Raw genomic sequence first — 26,427 nt, 5'->3', positions numbered from 1 at the left:
CGCGATATAAATTTTCCGATTTTTCCTTGACTTTTCCCGCCTTTCGCAGGTTTTCCTCAGCTTCGCAACCCTTATTGCATCCATTAAAAGTATTGAAACAACTTTCAGGGTGTTCACGATTTCTATTTTGATTTTGGGAGCGTACATGAGAGTCAACGATTCTTCCCTGGCGACCCGGTCTGCATCCTGTAGGGATGTTCCGATTATTGATTGATCGGTACCTTCAGAATACAAATTAGTGATCAAACACTTCGACTTCAGTCACTAGTAACGGCAATCAAAATTATTCGACCCCATCAAAAAAATAAAAAATAAAAAATAAATAATAAATAAAAAAAAAAAAAAAATAAATAAATAAATAAATAAATGAATGAAGCGTTCAAACAAAATTTTGAAAAATTCCGTTCCACTTAAGCTAACAATGATTTATTCTTCCAATTAATAATAAATTAATCGATCGGTGAATTTCGATTGATCGACAAAATCTATTGTCAAAATTGGGCGGGACACCGATAAAAATTAATCGAAAAGCTTAAAAATCGTGCATCCGTATCGTTCTGCTACTCAACGATGACACCTAATGAAACCAACAAAACTACCCAATAGCACGCCGATTAAAATTAATTGCGAGGGGAAAGGAGGCAAGTGTAATATGTCGCCAGGTGAGATTTTATCGGCGAAAAACGCGAGCGGACGACTGGGCATTCACGGCGCGAGACATAATTGAGCGATTCACGGTGAATAATTGAGCAAATTAAAACAACAAGTTGAGACTCAAGAGCGACGCGGTGCCGGCCGGGATTGTGGGGAAAGGCTGGGGAATCATTAATTTAATTCGCGGTCACTCTCCGCGGTTGAGTGCGCTCTCGCGTAAGCTCTGATTATCCGCGACGACGCGCCTCTCGCGTTTCGGGGACAATTTTAAAATATGCGCTGCCGCGAGTAAAAGCCCTCAATATCTGGTCAGAACAAAATATTATGAAAATATCGCATATGCTTACGGGAAAAAATAGATTACTGATTCAACAATTAAATTGTTGAAAAACCTGTCCGACATATTTCTAATGTACATTTTACAATTAGTGCAAAGCTAATTCAACCACGGGGTTGGTTAAAATAGCACTTTTTTAATTGTAAAATCTACATTGAAACATGTCGGGTGCTTTTTTTAACTACAAAACTGTTAAATCAGCAAAATCATTTTCCGTGTTTTATAAAAAATGTTGATGAAAGAAACATTCTCGGTGACTTTATTGGATTTTTTGAGTCCCTGACTTCTCAGGGATTTTGGACGTAGAAATTGATTTTTATTTGCGCGGAGAGCTGAAAGGTTTTTAAAAGAATTTTTTTTCGCGGAATATTTTAAGCCCAGACTCGTGAAATGTAGAAAAATATAATTTTCTGCCTGTAGGAAATAGATTTCTATGGGTTCCGCGTTGGACAAAATACCCTGACTTCCCTGAGTTTTCTTTGACCGTTCAAAAAAGACAACCTAACGTTTAAAAAATCTGTCGGCACGATTATTTTGCAAAATCTTAAAGTCAGAGATTAAAGTAGTGTTTGTCAAACATTCAAAATCAACAAATATTTATTAAGGGGGAACACTTTAAAATATTTGAAAATATTTTAGAGAAGGAAATAGCAGGGGGGAACGTGTACAAGTATCCAAAAAGTATTTACGCGAATTTGTGAAAAATAAAATTAGGAATCGTCTCTTATGGAATGCTACAGATTCAGATTTCTTGCTGACTTTAATTTTGTTTATAATTTAAAGGGAAAAAATGAAACCAATTCAAAAATTCGTTTCAAATAAATAAGAGTAAGTGTGATTACTGGGAACAAAAAAAAATCATTGTAATCGATGTCTAAGTTATATTTCTTTACATTAAAAAACTCAACCCCAAGGTAAATTTTTTGCAGGAAAATCAGAGCATTTTGTATTAGTTTAAAAGTATGTCTTCTAATAATTTTTTCAATGAAGCTTAGTATATCTACTTTGAGGTTTAACTCGCGACAAAGCCTTGGATCAGCCCGGAATTTTTGAGAAAATTTTACCCGAAATTCCGACTTTAAAGAGAGTTCGTTAAGTGTTGCTTCGATCCTATTACAGATGATCCATTTAGTACTTGACACGATACATGACACTTTTCGGAAAAGATCCATCCTGATTAAGCTTTCAAGCCGATGATGATCACATGACAGTATCCCCGTACAAACAAATATGATTGAATGTGAATTTTTGGACACACGTATATTGAATATTTTCACCAAAATCAATAATATTTTACCCTCCATTTTCTTCTTACTTTAACTGGAAGTATATTTTCCTTTCTACAGTACGCACGTCTACTTAGAAAATGACAGAGATAAATTACTCACAAGCATTTTTTGGGATGGTCCGATCTTCCTTTTTAGCGCGAGTTATCCAGTGACAGCCAAGCACATTACTTACTCAAAACACTCCGTTAACACTCAAACTCTTGAGCCAGTTGAACCGAAAGCACAACACAAGTCTATTTTCACACGACTATACAGTTATACCAAAAATTAATTGATATTAAATGGAATATTAACGAAAGGCGACGCGTTGCGGTTGTAATGACGCTTGTAAAATGTAACAAATTGAAAATTGGAATCCCCAAATTGGAGGGGCACAAAAGGCTCGGACTTTTAAGTTTCATGCAACGCGGCAGGCAACACCATCTTCCGAAATCAAAAATTATGTTTTGATTTTATTATAAACAATTTTTGTTAACTTTTAAAAGATTTTAATTCGTGTTGTACGCGCCTACATTTTTCCTTCCACACCCATTAAGAAGAAAGGAGGAATATAAACCGAGAATTTGACTAATTACACGGACGGGTCCCAAGCGATTATACACGTGGGTGCGCGCGTCGTAGCGTGTTTTGACTGTCGAAGAGCGACGGGTATTGACCACTGGGCACGGGGTACCCCCAAGGGGCGTGGGGGGGGGGGGGGGGTCATGGGGGGATCAGCCGCGAATCGTCCGGGGACCCGAAGTTGAGCGGGGGGGGGGGGGGGGAATGCTGGGTGGGTGCAAGTATAGTAAGTGAGAGAGAAAGTGGTCGCGCGGTTGTGGTCGTGGGTTCGGGAAGGAGTTAACCCGCGAGACTCCAGATTCAAGTGTGAAGAGCGAAGGCTGCCGCGGTTCCGGCGCACACGGCCCCTAAAATCTGCCGTGCTAAGGAAAAACGCCGTATGAGCCTTCAGACGTTGCCAAATTTCCTTCGATAAAACACGGATTGTCAAGGAAACCTATGAACATTTCCCCTTCAAATTTTCGTAGAATTTTATTCAGTGCCAGATCTAAATTATCTGAAAGTTTTAAGTGGAAATATTCACAACTCTCCTCAAAAATGAACATTTTATTGGAGGAAATTTGGCAACTCTCGAATATTCGTACGGCGTTTTTCCTCAGAACGGCAGAGGTGAGAGACTGAAAATCTGAACTCGATCAACGAGTTGCCCGCGAGGACCTTTTTTAGCCTGATAATCCGTGAAAGATTGGGATCTCCAAAAAATGTCTGTAGCATAGACGACAGGTGCCAGTGAGGACCTTTTTCGGTACTGGAGTTTTAAGAATGATGAGGGTTTAATTCGGCGTCAAAAGTTAGGTTTTCTCCTAGGTTCACCACCAAAATAGCCCATTCCCAATACAAATACTACAATTTGACGATGAATACCAAAGTAGATCATTTTGATACAAAGGTATTCCTCATGATGTACTCATTAACACATTCAAGGTGAAAAAACAGGGAACCTTACGCTTATAATCAAATCGCAGCACATGGAAAGACATATTAGTTATTGGTAGGGGGAGGGGGGGGGGGTTCAAGAAAAGAATAAGTTTTACACTCCAGATGCTTTCCTTTATACTGCGATGCAACTCCAAAACTGCGCTATGCAAGGCCACTTGAGGAGGTGTACAGTATTATACGCGAGAGACTTTAACGAGCGGGTAGGAGAAAAGCACCGCTGACTTTGGAATCGAGCAAGAGTGATTTTTCAACATTGACGGATTTTTACCTCTTTTATACTTTGATTTTTCTTAAATAATTACACTATTTGCTTTTGCGGTGTAAGGTATTGAGGAAAATGGCAAACTATAAAAGAAACCAGTAGCGCTGTTAGGTCTTAAAATGAGAAGAAACATAATGATCTCAGTTAGCGTCGATGCGAAGAACACGAAACACATTTTATAGTTCAGCATGGATGTAACTAATGGACTCGATGGATGTGCGTGTTGCATATGCATGGAAAAGAAGGCGTTTTGACTTGGGAGAAATTTTTTTCCTGAAGTTCCTATGAGGCGATAATGCCTAATCATGCTAATTTTCGGTTTTCAATTCACGGTGCACAGTATATTTTCTTGGATTGATACAAAATCCTCTTGGATTTAAAGAAAAAAATTTCAGGGAAAGGCAAACTTTTTTTTAGATCAAGAAATTTTTTTTAGGGGAAGAGAGCTGTTTAATTCAAAGAGGGTTTTTTCTTAATTCAAACGAATTTTTTGCATTTTTAGAAAATTTAATTTTTCGTAAATGACAAAAATACATTTTCTTTTTTCTTTTTTTTTTTAAAAAAAAAAAATATATAATATATGTAACACCTAATTTAAATTACACACATTTTCCACTCGACCGTGCTTTTTTTTTTTTTTAAAGAAGGTTCCTTACCTACTTGACGAAAAGGAATTTTCTCATTCAAAGATGTTTATTCTAATTTTAATCCATGTTCACAAGCAATTTTTGCAGCGCACGTCTGACGAGCCACCGACAAACGTCCACAGAGCGTCGGGACGTTACGGACGTTAAGCTAGCACAACTCGGCGAACTCCTCCGCTCCGTTCCGCACCCGGTCCAAGAGCAGCAGGGGTCGGTCGACGACTCGTCGTGCCGCACAGTGGGAGCGAGCCAGCGGAGAAGGTCGGATATTCGGTGGAAACTTTAAAAACTTAAATCTTTGTTAATACAAAGCATAGCAGACTGAAAGTGACTCCATCGGTTTCCTCATAAAATGTTCTGAAAGAATCATCCCTAAAAATTCATAACATGACGAAACAAACATCAAAAATTGCTGTTTTAGTCGAAAATTGTACGTCCGACTCCACTGTGGGTCGCGCCGCGACGGCCGGAACAGGCAGCGCCGCCGACGCGACGGCCGACACCGGCCGCGGCCAAACTTGGAGGGACGTAGGAAGTCCGACGTTCCAACTTCCGAAATAAAAAAGACATCTTTCTCACGTCGCATTCCACGTACTGACGTTCAGCCGCCGTATCTAACATCAAACTGCAAACTAGCGAAAAAAACACCCGAGGGATCCACAACATTATTGTTAGGTCACACCATCATCGCATCATCATCACACTCACCAACAACAAGTACACGTCAAAGGGAAATGGTCCGATCGACGCTGTTTAGGCAGATGTTTTTTTGGAGACCAACATCCTCCAACGATCGCGACAGTTTCTATAATTTCTTCATTTTCCGATTCCCTGACTCCAAAGTTGTTGAATCCTTGACTTACCCAGATCCTTCCCTGAACAACCTTTCCGCTTAGATTGTTTTCCTTCCAATTACGCTGACTTCTCCTAAACGCTGATCGCAAAATTTCGTACACGCCTCTTCTTGTAAATGCCTTGAATTACCCCGACTTTTCTAGGTCGTTGTGAATGCCGTGACTTTTCAAGTTTTCCAGACTGCCAGGAACCTAGAAGATCTTAATGGCAATAACTGAATTGAACCACTTGCAACTGTCTAATAAGTCAAAAATCATGGATATCTACGATACCTGTCGAAGGGGGGGGGGGGGGGGGTTTCTCTGACTTTTTCAGGGTCTCTCCGATTAAAACTTTAATAAAAAAAAACCCGGTGTCGATTCGATCGACATGAATCGCTCGAAAAACAAAAACTTGGACCGATCAACAGCCATAAATCTATCGACAACCCCGTGAATCGATCGACAAACCCATAAATAAATTAAGTCGCTGTCGATCGGTTCACGATATTGTTTTCCGATCGATTCATGTCGATCGAATCGACACCGGTTCACCAGTTTTCAGTCATTCTTCGATAGGTTCACGCTTTTGTATTTCGATTGCATCATGTCGATCGTATCCACATCCTCCTCCCAAAAAGCTTCTTCTTCGACTGGACTGGGGTCCACAAAATATGCCGATGCGGACAGCGAACCGTACTTCCGGGGGTCTGCGTCGTTCGAGAAGCGCCATATCTAGGTCGAGGCTCTACCAGACACGATGGACGTACGAATTCCAACAGTCACCGATGCTCATCTGTTGACGGTGGCACACGTCAAAACAACGAAGCTGCCATCTAATTTCGCGCGGAATCTCGCGTGTGACGAGGCGGCGATTTCTCTGCGCAGTTGAGTCGGGACAATAGTCATTCTTCGGGCGGCCGATTGGTACGTGATTGGTTCGATTCCTGACTTGCAGAGTGGTACGCGGTACACTACCCTACTACGACCACACACCGTTCTATTTCAGAGCTTCACTCTGTTCAATAACTGCTTGAATCAAGGACGGGGGGGGGGGCGTGTCTCTATTTTCCCTTCATAGGACTTTTCATTCAAAATTACAACAACTATAATATTTATCAGTGGTACACTAATCAGCTTACAATTCGCAATTTCTGAGCTAAAACTTTAAAAAACAATTTATAAAAAATCATTCAGCCGGTAGCTAATGGTCCGATCCGAATAAAAAAGGGAGGCAAAGCATTTTTCGGAGCGTTTCTCTATAATTGCGACAAAATTTGACCTCAGATCCGATTTTCGCGATTAAGAAAGTACATTAGGACAGAATCAGTACACACCCACTTTCATATACGACTGAAGAAGATCATAGATTTATCCATTTAACATCATCCGTCCACACTCCACAGTTTTATTTTAAAGTCAACTGACGTACATCCTTTTCAATAAGGCAGATAAAGAATGATGGTCGCATCTTGTACCCTCTTGGCATCACACGGTATCGGGATCGGGTATGTGGACCGGCCTTTGATCGCACGGCAAAAGCCGAACCATCCTCACGTCACAAATATTCAAGATGGCAGCCAAATTCGAAATGCGACTACCATTCTATATCCACTCAGTATCTACTTAGCAATCTCTGGATCTTACTAGTAGACGCTGCAACGATCAGGAAGGAAGGGGTATATGGGGGAAGAGCATATCGACGGTGAAACTACCAAACCACGTATCTCGGTTTGCGACGTCGCAGACTTCCTGTCATACTTTAATTTTTAAATGGGAAAGTACTCAACGTCAATTCTTGAAAACTTCCGTGATTTTTCTTCTCAGTGCGAAGAAAATTCTGTAAAAACTTCAAGGAATGATATTGAATTGTTCTCCTCCAGAGAAATAAAATGAGAGCGGAATTTAGACACCGCAAACGAGATACGTGGTTTGGTAGTTTCACCGTCGATATATTGATAATTAAACCACTCAGAGAACCCTCTCTCCTAACCCCCGAGGAGTTGCGATCATCGATGACGTAGCTAATCGTACGGGACCAGCTCCGTCCGCCTCACGCTCCGAAGAGAGGGATAACCTCATCATCGTGGGTTGGGACTCTCCAAGATTGGAAAGTAGGAAGAACTATGCTACTACAGAAATGATCCTGTAAAGTATAGTCTTAATTTTCAGATCGGATACTTCGCGGTAGCCATCTAAAGCGGATCGTCAACTGCCCGGCGAGCTTGACACTGTGACTCACCAGCGCTCTCTGGCGGATAAACCGGGCAAAATAATCTTCTCGCCCTCTCCGCACAATGGACCAGACATTAAAATTTACGGAACAATCCTTCGAACATTTAAAAATTGACGTTTTGGAGGTTGTTGGTTAGGGTGGGCTGATAAAAAATATTCTCGGGAATAGTTTGCGGTTAGAGAGGATATTTATACAGGGTAAAAATGATGAGCATTCATCCAAATCACGTCACAAGTTTTTAATATTCTGATGCTCCGAATGGAGAGTATTCATTTCATGCTCCATTCGGAGCATCAGAATATTAAAAACTTGTGACGTGATTTGGATGAATGCTCATCATTTTTACCCTGTATAAATATCCTCTCTACGGAGAGAACTACGGAGAGAACTACTAGAGAATTACGGTGACTATGATCTATTCTTCAGCGGCGTAGCCAAAGATCAGCGTGCTCAGCAAGGAGTAGCAATACTTTTGCGGAGAAACCTACGTAAGTTCGTGGGCACTTGGGAGGCCGTCAACCAGCGCATTATCAAAATGAACCTTAACCTGTACGGACATAAGATCACGCTGCTCGGAGTATACGGTGTAAATGATGATGCCACTGTCGCATGTAAGGACCAATTCTTCGAAGATCTGAATGATGAAATACTGAACGTTGGTGCTGGCAGGGAAGCCATTCTTATGGGTGATTTGAACAGCAGAACGGGACGACGAGTAAACTGTAAAGTTGTTGGACCGTTTGGGGGAGGATGCTGTTAATGATAACGGTGATCGGCTCATCTCAATTTGTTCTCAAACTGAGATGAAAATTTTTGAATGGTTTTTTTTCAACACAAAGACATCCATAAGTATACCTGGGTCCAGCCAACGCGAGGATTGAAATCCATCATCGATTATGTAATTGTAAAGCACACTACTAAGTTGAAATTGCAGCAAGTTAGAGTGTGCAGGGGACTCTCTTGCGGCAGTGATCATCATTTCCTCCGAGCAGATATAGCGTTTCCCGTTAAAGGATTAAAGATAAAGAGCCAATGCCTGAGCAACAGCAGAGTCAGGGAACGCAAAATCATGAAGTATGGTATAACATCGAAAGTTGGAGCACCCTAGTGTCAAGGCTCTGTATCGGAAACGCTTAGATGAGAAGCTGGGGATGGACTCTCGGGTACCACGGAAGAGCAATATCAGTTCATCAAAGATTGTATCCACTCTGCAGCGAAAGAAGCCCTAGGTGTTCACAAAACCAGTAATAAATACCAGCATCCTTACTGGTGGGATGAAGAAATTGAAGACGAGATAAATCTTAAGAGGCAAAAACACCTTATATTTCTGTCTCTAAAAAGACTGAAGATAAAGTTGCTTACAGGAAAGCTCAGTCTAAAGTTAGGAGCCTCATAACACGGAAGAAGAATGAAGCTTGGGAAAGCAACTGTTCTAGAATTAACACCTACCTAGGGGGGAGGAAAAGTGCTGAGAGCTGGAAGTTAATTAAAGGTTTACGTAGAGACATGAAGCGCGACATCGTTTCTCCGATATCACTTAAAAAACTGGAGGATCATTTTAAAGATCTTTTGACGGAAAGGCGCCCAGAGTTTCGAGACAACAGCACGGACAACGGAAGAATGAACAACTTGGAGATCCACACTTGTGACATAATTAAAGCGGTTAAAGAGCTAATTAATGACAAAGCACCGTCCTGGTGGATTCCTGTCGAGTTTGGTCAAGTACGGGACTGCCAAGCTCTTTGAGTGCCTCAGAAAACTGATGCAACAATGCATCAGGGGTGACGAGGTACCAAGGGAGTGGAAGGAGTCTTGGATCAAGGCCATCTACAAAAAGAAGGGAAGGAAGGACGACTGTAACAACTACCGGGGCTCTCAGTGACCGGGACAATAAGCAAAGTGTACGGGAAGATACTGAAAGCGAAGATCGAGGACGAATGGCAGGATCACGAAGCAGAGGAGCAGCTGGTTTTAGAGCTGGCAGGTCTACGATAGATCACCTCTTGTTATTGTCCAGGTCATTGAGAAGAAAATGGCCGTAGCTCAGGAACTGCATTTAATTTTTGTGGATCTCCAGAAGGCGTATGACAGCGTGCCGTTGGTGAAACTTTGGGAGGCCTTGGAAAAATCGAATTTTAACGGGGGTTGATTGACGCTGTTAAGCGATTTTATAAAGGGAGTTTTACCAAAGTTAAGTGCCATGGGGGGGTTGTCAGCGGGATTTTATGTGACTAAGGGTTTAAAACAGGGATGTTGTTTGTCGCCAACATTATTTAAAATTTATCTCGAGTGCGTGCTAAAAGAATGGAAAAAGAAATGCTCTGGTATGGGTGTCCCTTGGGTGATCTCGAAACTCTGTTTACTCTGTGCTTTGCTGATGACCAGGTGGTGGTTGCTCAAGATCAAGATGACGCGGAATACATGATGCGCAAGCTAGTAGAAGAGTATCGGAAGTGGGGTCTGGAAGTCAGACAAAGCTAAAGATCTGAGAAGATGTTTTGGCGGTGATCAGCAAAGCATTGAGTGGAGGATGGGCAGCAGATCAAAGGCTGCGAGCACTTTAAGTACTTGGGAGTGCGGTTGACCCAGGATGGAAGGACGGATCAAGCTATCAGGGAAAGGAACACCTTAGCAAGGAAGGCTATAGCGATGTTAAATGGAATCCTCTGGGATCAGCGGATTTCCAAAGATAACAAGAGGAGGATATACAACGCTGTAGTCAAAAGTATATTAACATACGGATGTGAAGTTTGGCAGCTGAAGAAACGGACACAGGATATGCTAAGAGCAACGGAGATGGATTTCTGGAGAAGGTCAGCAGGAATTTCTAGGAGAGATCGGGTCCGTAATGATAGAGTGCGTCAGATAATGGAAGTCGAAAATGACATCGTGTTCGACGTCATGACCAAACAACTTGTTTGGTATGGTCATGTCAATAGGATGACGGAAGAGAGGCTGCCAAAAAAGATGCTTGATTGGGTTCCTCCTGGAGGAGACGTAGGGGACGCCCAGTGAGAGGTTGGCGACAGGGGTGTTAAATGAGATAAGAGATTGTCACTCCTGATGACCCTGAAGACCGAGCTTTGTGCGATTAGGCGTCAAGACCGAGCTTTGTAGGCGATTAGGCTAGTCGCGACAGCGCCAAAGCGCTATAAAAGCGACTCATATATATATAAATATCCTCTCTAACCGCAAACTATTCCCGAGAATATTTTTTATCAGCCCACCCTAACCAACAACCTCCAAAACGTCAATTTTTAAATGTTCGAAGGATTGTTCCGTAAATTTTAATGTCTGGTCCATTGTGCGGAGAGGGCGAGAAGATTATTTTGCCCGGTTTATCCGCCAGAGAGCGCTGGTGAGTCACAGTGTCAAGCTCGCCCGGGCAGTTGACGATCCGCTTTAGATGGCTACCGCGAAGTATCCCGATCTGAAATTAAGACTATACTTTACAGGATCATTTCTGTAGTAGCATAGTTCTTCCTACTTTCCAATCTTGGAGAGTCCCAACCCACGATGATGAGGTTATCCCTCTCTTCGGAGCGTGAGGCGGACGGAGCTGGTCCCGTACGATTAGCTACGTCATCGATGATCGCAACTCCCTCGGGGGTTAGGAGAGAGGGTTCTCTGAGTGGTTTAATTATCAATATGTGCTCTTCCCCCATATACCCCTTCCTTCCTGATCGTTGCAGCGTCTACTAGTAAGATCCAGAGATTGCTAAGTAGATACTGAGTGGATATAGAATGGTAGTCGCATTCGATTTTGGCTGCCATCTTGAATATTTGTGACGTGAGGATGGTTCGGTTTTGCCGTGCGATCAGAGGCCGGTCCACATACCCGATACCGTGTGATGCCAAGAGGGTACAAGATGCGACAATCATTCTTTATCTGCCTTGCGAAGAGTGTATCTACCTCCAAACCGAAATTCACTTTGTGTAAACTGCGCCAGGCAATTTTAGTTGCATAGATGGATGGGATAATAATATTACTGCAAGTCAGTGTCCTTACGTGAATATTTTCAAACCTCATCTTGTATCATACATCTGACTTACGGGATAATTTTATAGATATATTTTTCGATATTGATCATTAGAGCTTTTTACTCTCGTAATCATTGCTTCATTGATAAGCGTAGCTCAGCCACAGACTTAGCTGTTTATCTCTACAACTGCTCAGATAAACCTTGAAGACTACGTGTAATTTTTAGGACGACAATAAAATCACTTACGGTTTGACAATAAATTAATAGACGCTGAACAAGAGATTTGGCTTACCTGTAACATAAAGAAAAAAACATCAAATTACAAAGTGAACAAAACGGCGAGTTGGCTTTAAGACACAGAAAGAGATCTAGACCTTTATGCTCGAAAATGTGTCTCCAAAGAACTTAGTTTTATGGGATTTGGTAAAATTTTAACCTAAGGACCCCCCCCCCCCCCCATGAGAAATTTTGGACCGTCGACTCCCCCTCGAGAAAAATTTCTGGCTACGCTATTGCAAGGGTAGTGGGCATCGTGACGGCTTTATTTTCTAGGACTAAAAATGTGTCCTAAAAACAATCAATATTCTCGTTGGAATAATTTTCTTCGGTCAATTAAACAATCATATCCCAACACCGCATTTCCTCCAATTACATGCCTGCTTGTTTCACCTAAAAGCGATATTTATAATGGCCTGATTACACGGTCAAATTCCGATCAAAATTATGACCAAGATGGCGGTCGAGAGTTATCTAGATTGATGAGTAAAATTAATCAAAACAGCGTGTTGATTGAAATAAGCATGAAATAAGCACGGTTGTGTGGAAATCAGATGAAGGATGAGCCCCACAGCTCCATCATCTACCATCAAATTTTTGTAGGCCGCAGAAATTTGATGGTAGATGGTGCGCACCAGTCACCATTAGATCGGAATTTGACGGGAATTTGATCGAGTAACCAGGCCAAAATGGAGTTAAATAAAAAACAGTAGTACCAACTTGCAAAATCGCAATTTGATTTAGCTCAAAGATTTTTTCCAAGTGTATTTCTCAAGCAGTGCATATTCATCCGAAGCGAAAAGCGCGAGAATTTTTTGGCGACCGAAATAATTTTAATGAGAGATTTTGCGAAAGAAGAGAAATTCCGAAATCTTCTTCTGGGTGAGCCTGAGCGGCGCGCGATTGTAGGTCGAGGTGCGGCATTGTTTCGCGTTGCCAAAGAGGCGCTTTGATTCTTCGGACGAAATATTTAAAAGGGGGGAAAAGTCAGCCAAGCCGTGCGTGCAGCGACGGTTTCCTATTGCATGACTCCCACAGGTCGTATCGACGGATCTTTGAGATGGAACAATAATGTCGGTCTACGGTTGCTTCATGAAGTTTAATTTTTTGCACCCGTCGTCGTCGGTTGATGAAAAAACGGACGTCATTTTGTATGCATCTTGCGCACCAAATTGATCCTCGAGTGAGAGGTGCTGAAATCAACGCAAGAGGGGGAGGATGATGATCCGCACCGATGAGTGTTGACCCTCGTGGGAGAGCGCATTATGTTGGGATATAACAGGACGGCATTTTGCAATGAGAATTTGCAGATGTCTCAAATTTGATAAGTTTCATATCGAAGACAAAATTACTAAAAAAAAAAAAAATAAATAAAAAAAAAAATGAGCACGAAAATATACCTGGTTCCTAAATAATTGAACAATTCACAGATCAAAAACAATGTTTTTTTTTTTTTTTTTTTTTTTTTTTTTTTTTTTTTGGGATTTGCCTGAAATGAGTCATGATGACGAATAAATTTTTAGCTCAGAGTCCGGAGATGACCTTCCTTTTCTAGATTAGCTCAATTTTCCCCAGGAAAATCCCGAGAAGTCGAGCTTCTCCAGAGAAAAGTCTAATTTGCCGAAAAATCTGAGCACGATGGAGAAAAACTAAGCTCAATATCGGATTCAGCAGTAGCCAAAATTACACATAATTACACAACCATGATTACCTAAATTGTAATCCTCCGATTAATATTTTAGTTTTTTGTTTCGTTAAAATGATTAAAATGAAGTTGTTAATTGCCGTTAACATAACATTAATATTTTGGGCTCATTTTAAAAACGTCGCAAGTGCAATTAATATTACTATGCAGGCGAGTGCTGTACCTCCCTTGTTCATCGATCACCTGACTCCGCCCCTTGGCCATTTTTCGTGTCGTGGACTGAAGGAGCGCGAACAATGCTTGGGAAACATTTGTTCTCAGCAGATTTGTTTTTTTTAATTTCTGACCTCTTATTTTCTTCTTCCTTGAATCTCCTCAATTCAATTTCGTAACGGAAAAAAAAAACAATGGGCCTGTTGCAAGGTGCGGGGATTTGCAAATTGATGCCTGATTCTTATGGCAAATTTCACGAAAAGAACGATGGCGCTATTAAAAAACCTTGAAATGACCTCTCAAACTCAAAAAAAAGCTGTTTTTGGAACCGACCCATTCAAAACGGTCGCTTTTCAACCGCCATTCTTGTGATTGGTGGATTCTATGCTTGTGACTACTTGTGACGTGAAATGATATGACAGACCTGGTTTCTTCATCACTTACAATGTATTTTCCCGTAAGGAAATGGCAGCCGCTTTTCAAATGCAAATATCGAGTCAATCGCTAATTTTTTTATCAAAATTATGAAAGCAGAAATGGATTCCTCGTACGTTTAAATGGTTAAAACCTTCATTAGATAAATAAGAACCGACGGATAAACCCTACTTTTAAGGAAGACTGTAGTCAATGGGCGATTGTTTACATCTGCTTAGTGATAACAGACATGGACATTAGCTCAATATTTGGTCATTTTCATGAGTTTTTACTTGTTTGTCACTATTTGAAGGTAAGTTTATTTTGTAAATCAATTGTCTAGTGTCTTAGGATCATGTTAAAAGCTGTAAAGGTATACTTTGTTACTTATTTATTCAGAACACACTCCGGCAGTCCAACGCTCAAACCCTGGATGTTCTCTCAATGCGTGTAAATCATTCTTAACTCTTCAACAAACATCTCAATATCATTCAGAACGTTCCCACGTTTTTATAAACTTATGTTATTTTAAAATCCTGTGTGTTTTAAATGTAACACTATACAGAAAAATTTATCGATAAAGTCTGGTAATCGAAGAAGGATCCTACGTCTACTTTCCTTGCCTCCAGCTAAAACATACCGGTCTCCTCATCTCATCAGTATTGTCAAAGGTAAGTTTTTACTTTTTTTATCATCAATGATTGATACTATCATTTGGTGTCTTCAGTGAAGCATTAAAGGGTGAAATAGTAAGATATAACAACTGACTCGCTACATCCAGGTTTGAGCGTTGGACTGCCGGAGTGTGTTCTGAATTAATAGTAACAAAGTATACCTTTACAGCTTTTAACATGATCCTAAGACACTAGACAATTGATTTACAAAATAAACTTACTTCATATAGTGACAAACAAGTAAAAACTCATGAAAATGACCAAATATTGAGCTAATGTCCATGTCTGTTATCACTAAGCAGATGTAAACAATCGCCCATTGACTACAGTCTTCCTTAAAAATAGGGTTTATCCCGTCGGTTCTTATTTATCTAATGAAGGTTTTAACCATTTAAACGTACGAGGAATCCATTTCTGCTTTCAATTTTGATCAAAAAATTAGCGATTGACTCGATATTTGCATTTGAAAAGCGGCTGCCATTTCCTTACGGGAAAATACATTGTAAGTGATGAAGAAACCAGGTCTGTCATATCATTTCACGTCACAAGTATGGCGGACCCGAAACGACCGTTTGAAAATCCAAATTCTGAGGCGTTTTTAAGTTGATTTTTTGGGGGTTTCCGGTGATCAAAAAACTCCGGGAAAATTCCTGTGACATCAGGAGCCTTAGGTCTTTCGATTAAAGCAATAAAAAAAATTGGTGCAACAGGCCCATTGCCGTTCTAATATTTGATGGACGAGAATTAGAAGGCGCAACGAATGCAACACGCACTCCACTCGATGCGGGCACGCGACAAGATCAAGAGTATTCAAGAGGCATAATTCCAGAGCACGCGGCTGATCATGGGGTCAAATGAGTTTGTATTACATTAGACGAACACGCAGGGGGGGGGGGGGGGGGGGGGGTTCTGCAGCGCCGCGTGGCGGCTGGCGGGAGAAAGTGAAGATTCACCAAGGCATCGCGAACACCGGTTTATCGCTAATTAATAGCGCCCCACCTTGCCCCCCTCCCCTCCAAAGGTGGGGGGAGCATCACCCGACTGCCTGTTTATTTCGGTTACATCTAAAAGTAAAAGACGAGTCTGGTTCCAAAAAATTTTGCGCCCTTCTCGAATTTGGAAGGTTCCCGAGCTGCTGCTGGGCACACTTTTTTTTTTTTTTTTTTTTTTTTTTTTTTTTTTTTTTTTAAATGGGCACATTTTCAGACAAAGTTTTGAATACTTATAGTAATTCGAAACTGATCAAGCCTTTCCCTTACACATTTCAAGCCTCTCAGCAGAGATGAAGAACTGAGCTCAAGTGACTATACTGAGGACGTTTCATGGGGAAAGGACCTTGGTTTTTAGAGCAAACATTTCCAAGAAAGCAATGCTTTTCTTCATTTGAAAATTCAAAATTAGGAAAGATTTAGTTCACTCGGGTGCGCTTAAATTGCATGCAATCGCATTCTTGGCTCGAATTTAAACAACCAAACATTTTGCAGGTTTTTAGTAACCCAAAATTACTGCAAACTTATTACCTTCGTGCAAATTCAATCTAGTTTTCAAGATTTTGATAGTACTCGTAAATTCAATCTTGCCACGGTCTTTTGCCTTGGGAACCGCACATTCTTACCGAGGTCCTTCCCCTCTGGAACCGTCATATTTTCACAGAAAAATACAAGTATCTTCCTCTCCACTGAGATAATCTCATAGAAATGTCTGCTCATTATTAAATCCCCATTGGTGCAATTTTTTTGAGGGGTGCTGTTGTTATCTCAATGAAGAAATGCGTCCTGGTTTATGTAATTTGCCCCAGAATTGTATACCCTCTCTCCGCCGCGTCGCGCCGCCTTACCCGTCTTTTAGTTCGCAGATAGACGGACATACCACCTATATGGGCGACATTCTCGCATCTTTAAAGATCACAAGCTATGCGGAAAGGATATTGCAACGTTGCTATCCACGAAACTCGTTACGTTACCCACGCAACGGATAAAAAAATTCGAGCACTCGATGAAAAAATCCGCGAATGGACTGATCTGGTGACCACATCATTCGATATTCGATAGATTCGATGGTTCCACCCATAACAATTGGACCGTTTTCCCGCGCTTTACAAATTAACGGCGATGCATCGAGCGACGTAGCCGTTGACCGGTATAGTGATCGAGGTTAAATCGATTAATCGAACAGGTCCATGATCGTGTGCGTTCCCATGGCTCCGGGCGAGGAGTCGCGATCCGCATGTGATGTAACAACTTAACGGCGCACATCCGCCGAATATTCTTCGCAGACATCTCCTTCCGCTTAACATCCGCGGGATCGCACGCCTCGTGAATTCATGAAATTTAAATCGGAAGCTGCCGAAAGAGAAAGACAAAAAAAATGGCAAAAAATCTTACATGAGAGAGAATCATAACAGTTCGCGAGATTATTTGGGTTAGGTTTTATTACATCTCCCTCTCTGCGGCAAACCTAAGGTTGGCGACTGACAAGAAGCTGCGGGCACAGTTGATTTAAATACGCAGATGGTTAGAGTCAAAAAGAGCTTACCTCCGATTACGACGTTGTAAATTACCGATCAATTTTTATCTTTTTAAAAGAAAACGAACCAACAGTTTTTCTTGAAATTTTCATCACGCATTGTTCAAACATTTTCACAGAAAATTCTATAAAGATATTTTTGTTGGGTTTCTCTTAAAAAGGTGCATCAAAAAAAAAGTCGCTTCGATATTGCTAATCCTTTACACTCTCGCTATTGTCGCATGCTAGAAATAAGCCAAGCTGACTCATTTCTAGCGTGCGACAAATCAAATCCCCCGATTTTGTGGTGATTTTTGGAGTTCGGTAAGCTGTGACGCCAACGGCATTGAAACGGCGAGAGATCGACGGCCCGTTGTTGGGCTCTTGCAAGTTGAGACCCATCAGTTTTAGCGTCCGTCGCTCCACGGTCGACGGGCAGGCGAACACGAAACGCCTTCATTTTTTTTGCATGTAACACGGACAACCGTTAAGCTCGAATAGTTGCATCCAGCCGTTACGCACTTAAGATCAACGAATTATCGTGCGATTCGCGCCACATTTTGAAAGCTTATTAAATGATATCTACGCAATAACTGTTTTCCGTAGAAGAAGGATCTTCACAAGCGAGGATTACATCTCGTCAATACCTAAAGACAACTATAACTATTGTCTTTCCAAACAGAAAGGAAGAGCTGTATTTACTTATTTTTTTTTTTTTAAACATTTTTTTCATGTTTTAAACACGGCACAGTGGGTCTTTTAGAAAGAGAGATCATTCTTTAGGATTCTATTTGGGTATATATGTAAAAAAAAGAAGAAGAAACAATAAGAAAAATTAGAAAAATGATATAAAAATAACACGGAGTTAAATTTGTCTACTTCACGATTTCCAAAGGGCGAAAATCTCAAAACCAGCGCAAATAAAGTGTACCTATTTTGTCCCGATGACAAAAAATTCGCGACATTTCAACGCATCCCATCAGCGGCCCGATTGTTGAAACTATGTCGATACAATACAATAAGACATAGCCCATAATCTTATCCAAGCAATATATTGCAATTCGATGTCGTATCGGGCTGCTTGAAGGTTTCAATAATCGGCCAGCCGCGTGGATTAACGAGTGCGTTCAATATTTTTGCTCTTTACGGCGACAACAACGGGGCGATCATCGCGCATGTATGGTCGGCAATTTAGTATGCGTGAGGCGCACACAGAGCAACACCAAGAGATAGGTGTCATTGTTCTGGCGCCGGCGCCTGCACCGCGATGCCTTCTTCCGGCTACGCTTGTCAAACAATCGTCACCCGACTTACACACCGCCACCGCCACCTCTTCTGCTCCTGTTCCTACGGTATTCCTCGGGAGTACCTCCGCCGTGCTATGGAAGAAAGACCTATGAAATTCAAATGTTGCCCAATTTCCTCCGTAAAAACGTTGATTGGGCGTTGAAACGGCCAAAGAACGAAACTACATATCGACAGCGTAGGTCCGCCATTACATAACTCGGTTTGCAACGTCGCAGATATCTTGGCATACTTTATTTTTTATACTCCTCAACGGCAATTCTTTAAAACTGACGTGATTTTTCTTCTCTCTGCGAAGAAAATTCTGCAAAAACTTGCAGGAATGATGTCAATTTGTTCTCCTTTAAAAAAATAAGATAGAGGCGCAGGTTTCAGACACCGCAAACGATGTATGCGATTGCGGACTTTACGCCGTTGATATCTCGGTTTGCGACGCTACAGACTTCCTGCCATGCTTAATTTTTTATTGGGAAAACTAGTGACCGTAATTTCTTGATTTTTCTTCTCTGCTGGAGGAGTATTCTATAAAAAATTCAAGCAATAACGTTGACTTGTTTCTCCACGAAAAAATAAAGTAGGAGCGGAGATTTTGAATATCGCAAAGGAGATATATGTGGTTTTGCATTCTGACCATCGATGTGTTCCTTTGATAGTTTTGGAAAGGACCGATTAGCGAATCTGTCGCAGTCTAAAAGTGCGTAAACTCATTTGACGTGAAATTCAGGGGGCTAACCGAGAACCTTCTGAATTATAGAGCAAACACAACTAACGTGCTGAGGAAAAACGCCGCATGAACATTCGAAAGTTGCCAATTTCCTCGGATAAAATTTTTATTTTTGAAGAGGCAGTTATGAATATTTTCTCTCAATATTTTCAGATAGATTAAATGAGGAGCTTAGAGGACAAGACGCGTAAGTACACAGTTTTTACTGTTTCGAGGAATAATTGTTCGAACTTTCGAAATTAGATGGATCTAAGTGGTAGAAAAGAAGTTCAAACTGACTTTTTAATGCTTAAAAATTGTAATTTTGGAGCGAATTGTTCACAGAATTTGCATTAATACTTGTTTTACTTGAAATCATTAGTATCTCAATTTTTTTTTAAAACACTGCACTTATGCGCTTTACTGCCCTCCAAGCCCTTCAAATCTGATTATGAATAAAATTCGCAAAAAAATTAGGAAGAAAATATTCAAGGATTTTTCAGAAAAAATCGTATTTTATTGACAATAATTTGGCAACACCTAAAAGCTCGAACTTTGTTCCTCTTTAGTACGGTGCACTGCAATCACTACTCCAAAAGAGGCGAGTAAATTGCTGATATAAAATACCTTAGGAATTCAAAGGCGAAATTTCCATAATTTTCCGGAAAATTCACATTCTATTGGAAGTTATTTGACAACGTTGGAACGTTGATAAGGTGATTTTCCGGCGGAGCTACACTCTTTTTCTCCTCTTCTCCTCTTCTTCTCTTCGGAGTTGCGTCTCGTCGTTGCGTTGGCCCATTCAAACCCGGCGGCAAACGAGCTCTCATTTCCTAAATACTGTGACATCTCCATCCGTTTCGCCCCTCCCCCGCGCCTCCGCCTGGTCACCATGCCCTCGGCATTAGATAATTCCCCATTTCCCACGTCATTTGATGTCATGTCACCTCCAAGTCCAGCCGGAGTTTCCTCCTCCAGCTCAGGGTAAACTACCCGTCGCCGGCCACGTTGGCCTAGTGGTCAGCGCGTCTGACTCTAGGTCAATAGGTCCCGGGTTCGAATCCCGGTGGTGGCGTCTAATTTTCACGAGATTCTCCTCGGCCCTAATCTCTGAAAATTGGAAAAGCCTGGAGTATGGAGATCCCATGATGTCTACGGACAATGAACATAGTCTAAAGTTGGCTAAAGGTGCTAGACACGAAGTCATTAAACCAGAAGGAATAATAAAACTATCCGTCGTCGTCGGGCTAATCTGGGTCAAATTTTGTTTACATCCCAGTCTATATCCACCGAGCTGATTACTGAAATTGATAGACAAAGCAGTAGACAAATCGTCGTTGAGTGTTCATCGACTGTAAATCGGTGGCATGACCTAGAACTTTCGTCTTCCGCAATCCAAGAGTAATTCCCGATGAGGTCACGTGTCGAAGATCGCATTCCATTGCGGACGTCAATCACTATTCAACGGTAATTAAAAACTCCGCATCGTAGCGCTGCCGCCGCGCCGTTGACAGCCACGGGGCCGGTGCCCTCCGTCAAAACTCTGAAAATTAATCGGACGTTTGTATGCAGGCATTATTTTATTCGGCAAGAGCCACTAATCTCTCAATCAACCCACGAGCCCGGAGAAAGTTCTTCCCTTTTCTCCGCTGATTCGACATTCGAGCACTACCCATGAAACTGAGACGTGCCTGCAGTTACGTCGCGAACCCTGAGGAATGGGTCTGATCATTGAAATTGATAGACAAAACGATAGACTATGAAGGCACAGGATGTCTACTAAAATAGGCTGGCCAAAAAGTACTGCAGTACTTTTTCCAAAAAAAAAAAAATACACAACACAATTCCCAAAAAAATTCGGTACCTTCTTAACAGAAAAATTCAGTTCTTTTTCAGTGCGTCTAATTGAAGAAAGTCGAAGAATTTCAAAGATTTGAATTTCTCACTACATATGCGACAAAAATGAAAAATAATTCTTGACCCTCTTGCATAATTTCCGCACTTTTTCAGTACTTCCGGACCGCCCTTAAAAATCAGTACTATTTCCGGACTTTCCGGAAATTCCGGACTTATAGACACCCTGAGACATAGAGAAGATGGAGCATGCGGAACTTTAAAACGCCTGTTTAAGAAAAATTCAGTGGATGGTACGTACGCGACCGAATTTCGCTTGGATAACAACTATGCTCAACGGATGCACGCATTGCATATTGGTAGAAATGAAGGCGTTTTGATACTACATGCTTGATCGAGTTAGAATGAGTGGAGACTTTAACACCAAGTTAGGAAAAATTCAGCGGACGGTGCACACTCGAATAACGCCTAGAGATACCTAGTACCTACTCGTGCTAAACGGATGTCCGCATTGCACGTTGGTAGAAATGAAGGCGTTTTGATAATATATGCTTGATCGTGTTGGAATGAGTGGAGACTTTAACGCCAGGTTAGAAAAAATGCACCGGACGGTGTACACTCGGATAACGCATGGAGATAACTACTCGTGCTCAACGGATGTCCGCATTGCATGTTGGTAGAAATGAAGGCGTTTATGGTTCTGCACATCAAATTATGTTGTGATGAGTGGAGTCTTTAACGACAGGATAGGAAACTTCTTCAGTTCTTCCGAACCGCCTTCATAAATCGGTGCTATTTCCGAACTTTCCGGATTTTCCAGACTAAAAATCTTTTAATCATTGATAGACATTAATTAATAATCTTTCACTGAAAAAAAAAACTCCGGCCGTGAAAGCCGTTTAGTTACGGGCTATGTAGACATACCATTCGCGTTCCGGTCTCAGAGGCCGAAAGTTCCGGGCGCAGCACCCGGTGCAGTAGAAGCTACGGCTCCCACACCCGGTACTTTCGGCCACTGAGCCCGGAACGGACGGTATGTATAAATAGCCCGCAACTTTTTTTCAGTGTTGAATAATCATTTGATTCAATTGGCTCTTACTTTTTTAATTAAATAATTAAATATAAAATCTTGGTTAAATTTCTATACTTGTATACCCTGCCAAAGAATGGGCTCCTAAAATCTTGGAACTTGAAACTGATTGAGAGTGACGCCGAATTTTTTATTTCTGCGTGGCATCACGGTCCAAGAAAAGTAATCCTCGGAATAAATGCAACTGCGACGCGAGACCAGAAAAAGAAAGTCCAATCAAACATTGAAAGTTGTCATTACAGCCGAGTATTGTGTCCATAGCGTGGCGCCCGAGAGGGCGGGGGGAGGGGGGGGGGGCTTTACTCGCATTACCATTCGATGCCCTCCACATCGGCGACAATCGCAATCGTCTGCCCGCGCCCGTGTCTTCCTCGTCATCGATTGTTTCATCGATTGTCTCATCGATTGTTTGACGCTCTCCGATGCGGCAGTTGTCACCTCGCCGGTCGATCACCCCAAATTACACCGCTCTAGTCACGGATGATTCAATCCTCATGCATCGAGAGAGATTACGTGAGAATGGCCGCTTGTCGATTTGCGGCCATTTTCCACTGCACACTGCAGATATGACGTCACTGAATGCGAAAAAAAATACAGTCCTGCTTGCTAGAGGCCCCGCACTGCAATCCTCTTTAAAATTGATGACCGAAGTGCAAAACCACGTATATCCGTTTTTGACGTTCCAGGCTTTCTGTCATAATTTATTTGTTCTTTGAAAAACTAGTCAACGTAATTTCTTGAAAAGTTCCATGATTTTCCTTCTAGGTTAGCAGAATCTTCTGTATAGATTTCAAGTTAAAAAGTTGACTTGTCTTTCTTCCAAAAATGAAACGGGAATGGAAATGTTGAAACGCCGCAATGGAGATACGTAGTTTTGCACTCTGGTCATCGAAAAGTAAAAATTTCTCAAAGAGGTCATCGCTCAGATTCGCCTAATCATGACTCATGACCAGAGAGTTGAGCAACTGGTTCAGGAATCCTAACCTAATTTTTTTTAAAAAAAAAAAAAAAAAAAAAAACTCGCCTGGCAATGTGATCACTCCGACATTCATCCTTCATCATGTGGCAAATTTTATGACCAATAAGCAAAAATGACATTAGGTATGTAAAATTTTGTTTGATACGGTTGCACATTTCACTTTCAATGCCATTACCACGGAGTTAATGCTTTAATTTTTGCCACCGTGCATTTTCACCTTTCGCCAATACTTCTATCACAAAAGAGGCGGATACATTAGCATATGACTGCATGACTGGCACGTGACTACTTTCTCGTTGTTTATTACCAAAGCACGGACTGAAAATCAACATTGCCTTCATATGACAAACTGTTGGTTTCTCCTGCTCAATGCACCGAAACAAGGGGCCATCAGACGAAAATTTCCGATTGTGTCTCCTCACAAAGAATGACAGCTCAACTTTCAATCCAGTGCTATCTCTGCTTGGAGTGTTTGACTTTGAATACGTATTTTATTTAATTTTTTGTTTTTATAATCCACGGAAAAAATTTCTTTAGCACACAGAGAAAAATCTCTTGTTGTAATTCCTGCACAGGAATTTCTCGCTGAAACAATAAGAAACTCCCTTGTTTTTCCTATCATTTCAAAAATATATCTTGTTGCTCATAAGATATTTTCGGTTAATTTAACGAGAATTTTTGCCGCACCTCTATTTAACAGGAGCATTTTCATCATTACATACCAGCTAATTAGTGCTATGTAAGTATCAACTACATTTACACTACACAGTATAATTTGTATACAACACCAGTTTCGATGGAGTGGAACACCATCACAATTGATGCATGACGCCATTTTGGATAGAATGCAACCATTTTTTTCAGTAAGGGATTTCTACATTGCGGTCTCGATTTTTAAAGATTTTTTCGAGCTTGAGAGTTGATGGTAGATAAAATCAATAGTACCATTACCATCGTGTTTTTCGTAAATTTTTTAATTGCAACGCATCGCGGAACCAACAAGTATCTTCGACTCTAGTAGGAACTACGTCATTCGATAGGATGAGGAAGAAGCTATATAAATTTTGAAATTCAACTTTGATTGATTGGAGAGATTGTATGCGGACTTGAAAAGCAACTTCCGAGTCATTCGGCCGAATTTCGTGATGATCTTTTCGATCAGCAGTCCAGTTTTGGATGTCCGAAATCCAAGACCAAAGGTCAAAATTCAGTCGTTTCCGCTTGAATGAACTTTCGTTTTTTGACAGCCTTGCTTGCCGATCTCGACAAAAACTCCATGCAAGCCGGTCATAGGCGGATCCAGCAATTTGGTAACATCGGATTTCTTCCATTTAAACATGTGTAATATAATCGATTCTCGTCGGAGCACCTGGTCCTTACAATAATCGATACATTTCCATGGGTTTAAATGGGGAAGAAACAATGTTGCTAATTTGCTGGATGCGCCAATGGTGCCGGTGGAGGTTCACTCCTCTTGTATCAAAACAGAGTAAAAGTACAGTGGCATGATAGAGCTACAAACATGTAAAATGTGGACACATTATTTGCCAAAAAGTATATGTATGTGACCGTCACCAGGAAATATGGGAACCACAAATACCTCAAATTGATTTGTTGGTTTCGCAGAATGGGGGGGGGGGGGGGGGTGGTGGCTCCAAGAAATGCCGCACCGAATCGGAGTTATAGTGGTTTGAAGTGTAGGTGTAGGTTCAAGAACGTAATATCGAGAAAAAGCTACATTAATTTTATTAGCAGCCGTGTTAGGGGCACAAAATTGCTTAGTTAAAATGCGATTTTACTTACTCCAAAGGGCACACACAAAGGAACCAAACTTCTCGCAACTTATGGTGAAGGTGAAAAATACTTTTTTCACACTTCTTCTTCTTATTACTTTTTTGGGGGGTTATTTACAGTAGTGCGGGTGCCACGTCGAAATTTCAGAATTCGAACCTTCAGTCTGACACGGCAAAAATCAATTCGCCAAAAATTTTGCCGTCCCGCTTTCGGTGGAGAAAAAAGATCTGAAACCCATTCCAAGGTTGCAAAATTAACTTGAAAAATTCGACTTTTCCAGGTATGATAGTTCAAAGTTAGTCCAACATTTGACTGGATATTACTGCAGTCACAAGGAAAATCAGTGCATTTTACAGTTTGGAAAGTCCGTAAGTTTCCCGGTAAAAAATTAATTAGAGAATGGAAATTTCGCAACTTTGAAATGCAGTTACGGTCTTTCGTAATGGGAATCGACGATAAGTATAAAATAACACGATCCTTATGAGACTAACATAAAAGAAATATTTCCGATCTTCAATGAGTCCTAAAATACACAAGGATAATGGCACCTGGAAGATTATCTAAAAAGGGACACTCAAGGGACCACAACGAACATCTTAGCGGCAAAATATATTTATAAATACTTTAAAGCGTTGGATTATGTATTTGTAATATTCATTATACATTTTTGAAGTCGCCATCGAATAATCAAGCTGTAAATCTCTCTTCCTAGGTTCTCACCTGAATGAATCGTAACCAAAATCGCAGCTGCCAATTGTCAGCCGCACGGAATTTATTGGCTTGCCCGCGATTGTGGAATAATTTACGGTCTATATCATCGAGCAAATTCAGGCAATCTGAGGCAAAATTTAGGCACAACTCCGAAAAACCAACTCGACAATTAGCATGAAAACATTTGGAAATCCACGTTTTGAATTAAATCAGTCTAAAGGGTTGCAACTATAGCCTCACTTACGACTACGCCATTAGCATAATGAGCGAGGGCAGTTGGTCCGGAGGTGTGGGGGATTGGAATTTTAAATCACTTAGACCGACAAACAACAGCATTAAACACTCAGAGCTTATAGGAATAGATGGGAATACTTAGGCTTCTCTATCGATAAAGCATCCGAAAAAATCGACGATAATTGGACCGCGTTAAACAGAAAGGAACCAAGCCACATCAGCTATTGCCAAATTTAACAGGGGAATTTGATTTTTTACGAGAGAACGTTTGTGCGGATTCCTTTGAAAATTT

The 26,427-nt window shown here is 41.2% G+C and overlaps 1 protein-coding gene and 2 non-coding genes across 3 annotated transcripts in view; 1 reads left to right on the top strand and 2 right to left on the bottom strand.

Annotated features, from left to right (window-relative positions):
• LOC109038890 (uncharacterized) overlaps positions 1-26,427 on the bottom strand; it is a 75,099-nt gene that overhangs the window by 24,989 nt on the left and 23,683 nt on the right. The window lies entirely within an intron of this gene.
• LOC140226120 (small nucleolar RNA U3) lies at positions 7,486-7,682 on the bottom strand. The gene has a single exon (XR_011900909.1). It is a non-coding gene; the product is annotated as a small nucleolar RNA U3 (small nucleolar RNA).
• Positions 11,194-11,391, top strand: LOC140226119 (small nucleolar RNA U3). The gene has a single exon (XR_011900908.1). It is a non-coding gene; the product is annotated as a small nucleolar RNA U3 (small nucleolar RNA).

This window comes from Bemisia tabaci, chromosome 1 (assembly GCF_918797505.1).
Source record: "Bemisia tabaci chromosome 1, PGI_BMITA_v3".
Taxonomy (NCBI): Eukaryota; Metazoa; Arthropoda; class Insecta; order Hemiptera; family Aleyrodidae; genus Bemisia; species Bemisia tabaci.
The sequence above is the reverse complement of the archived record's forward strand: the minus strand, read 5'-3'. Positions and strand labels throughout refer to the sequence as shown.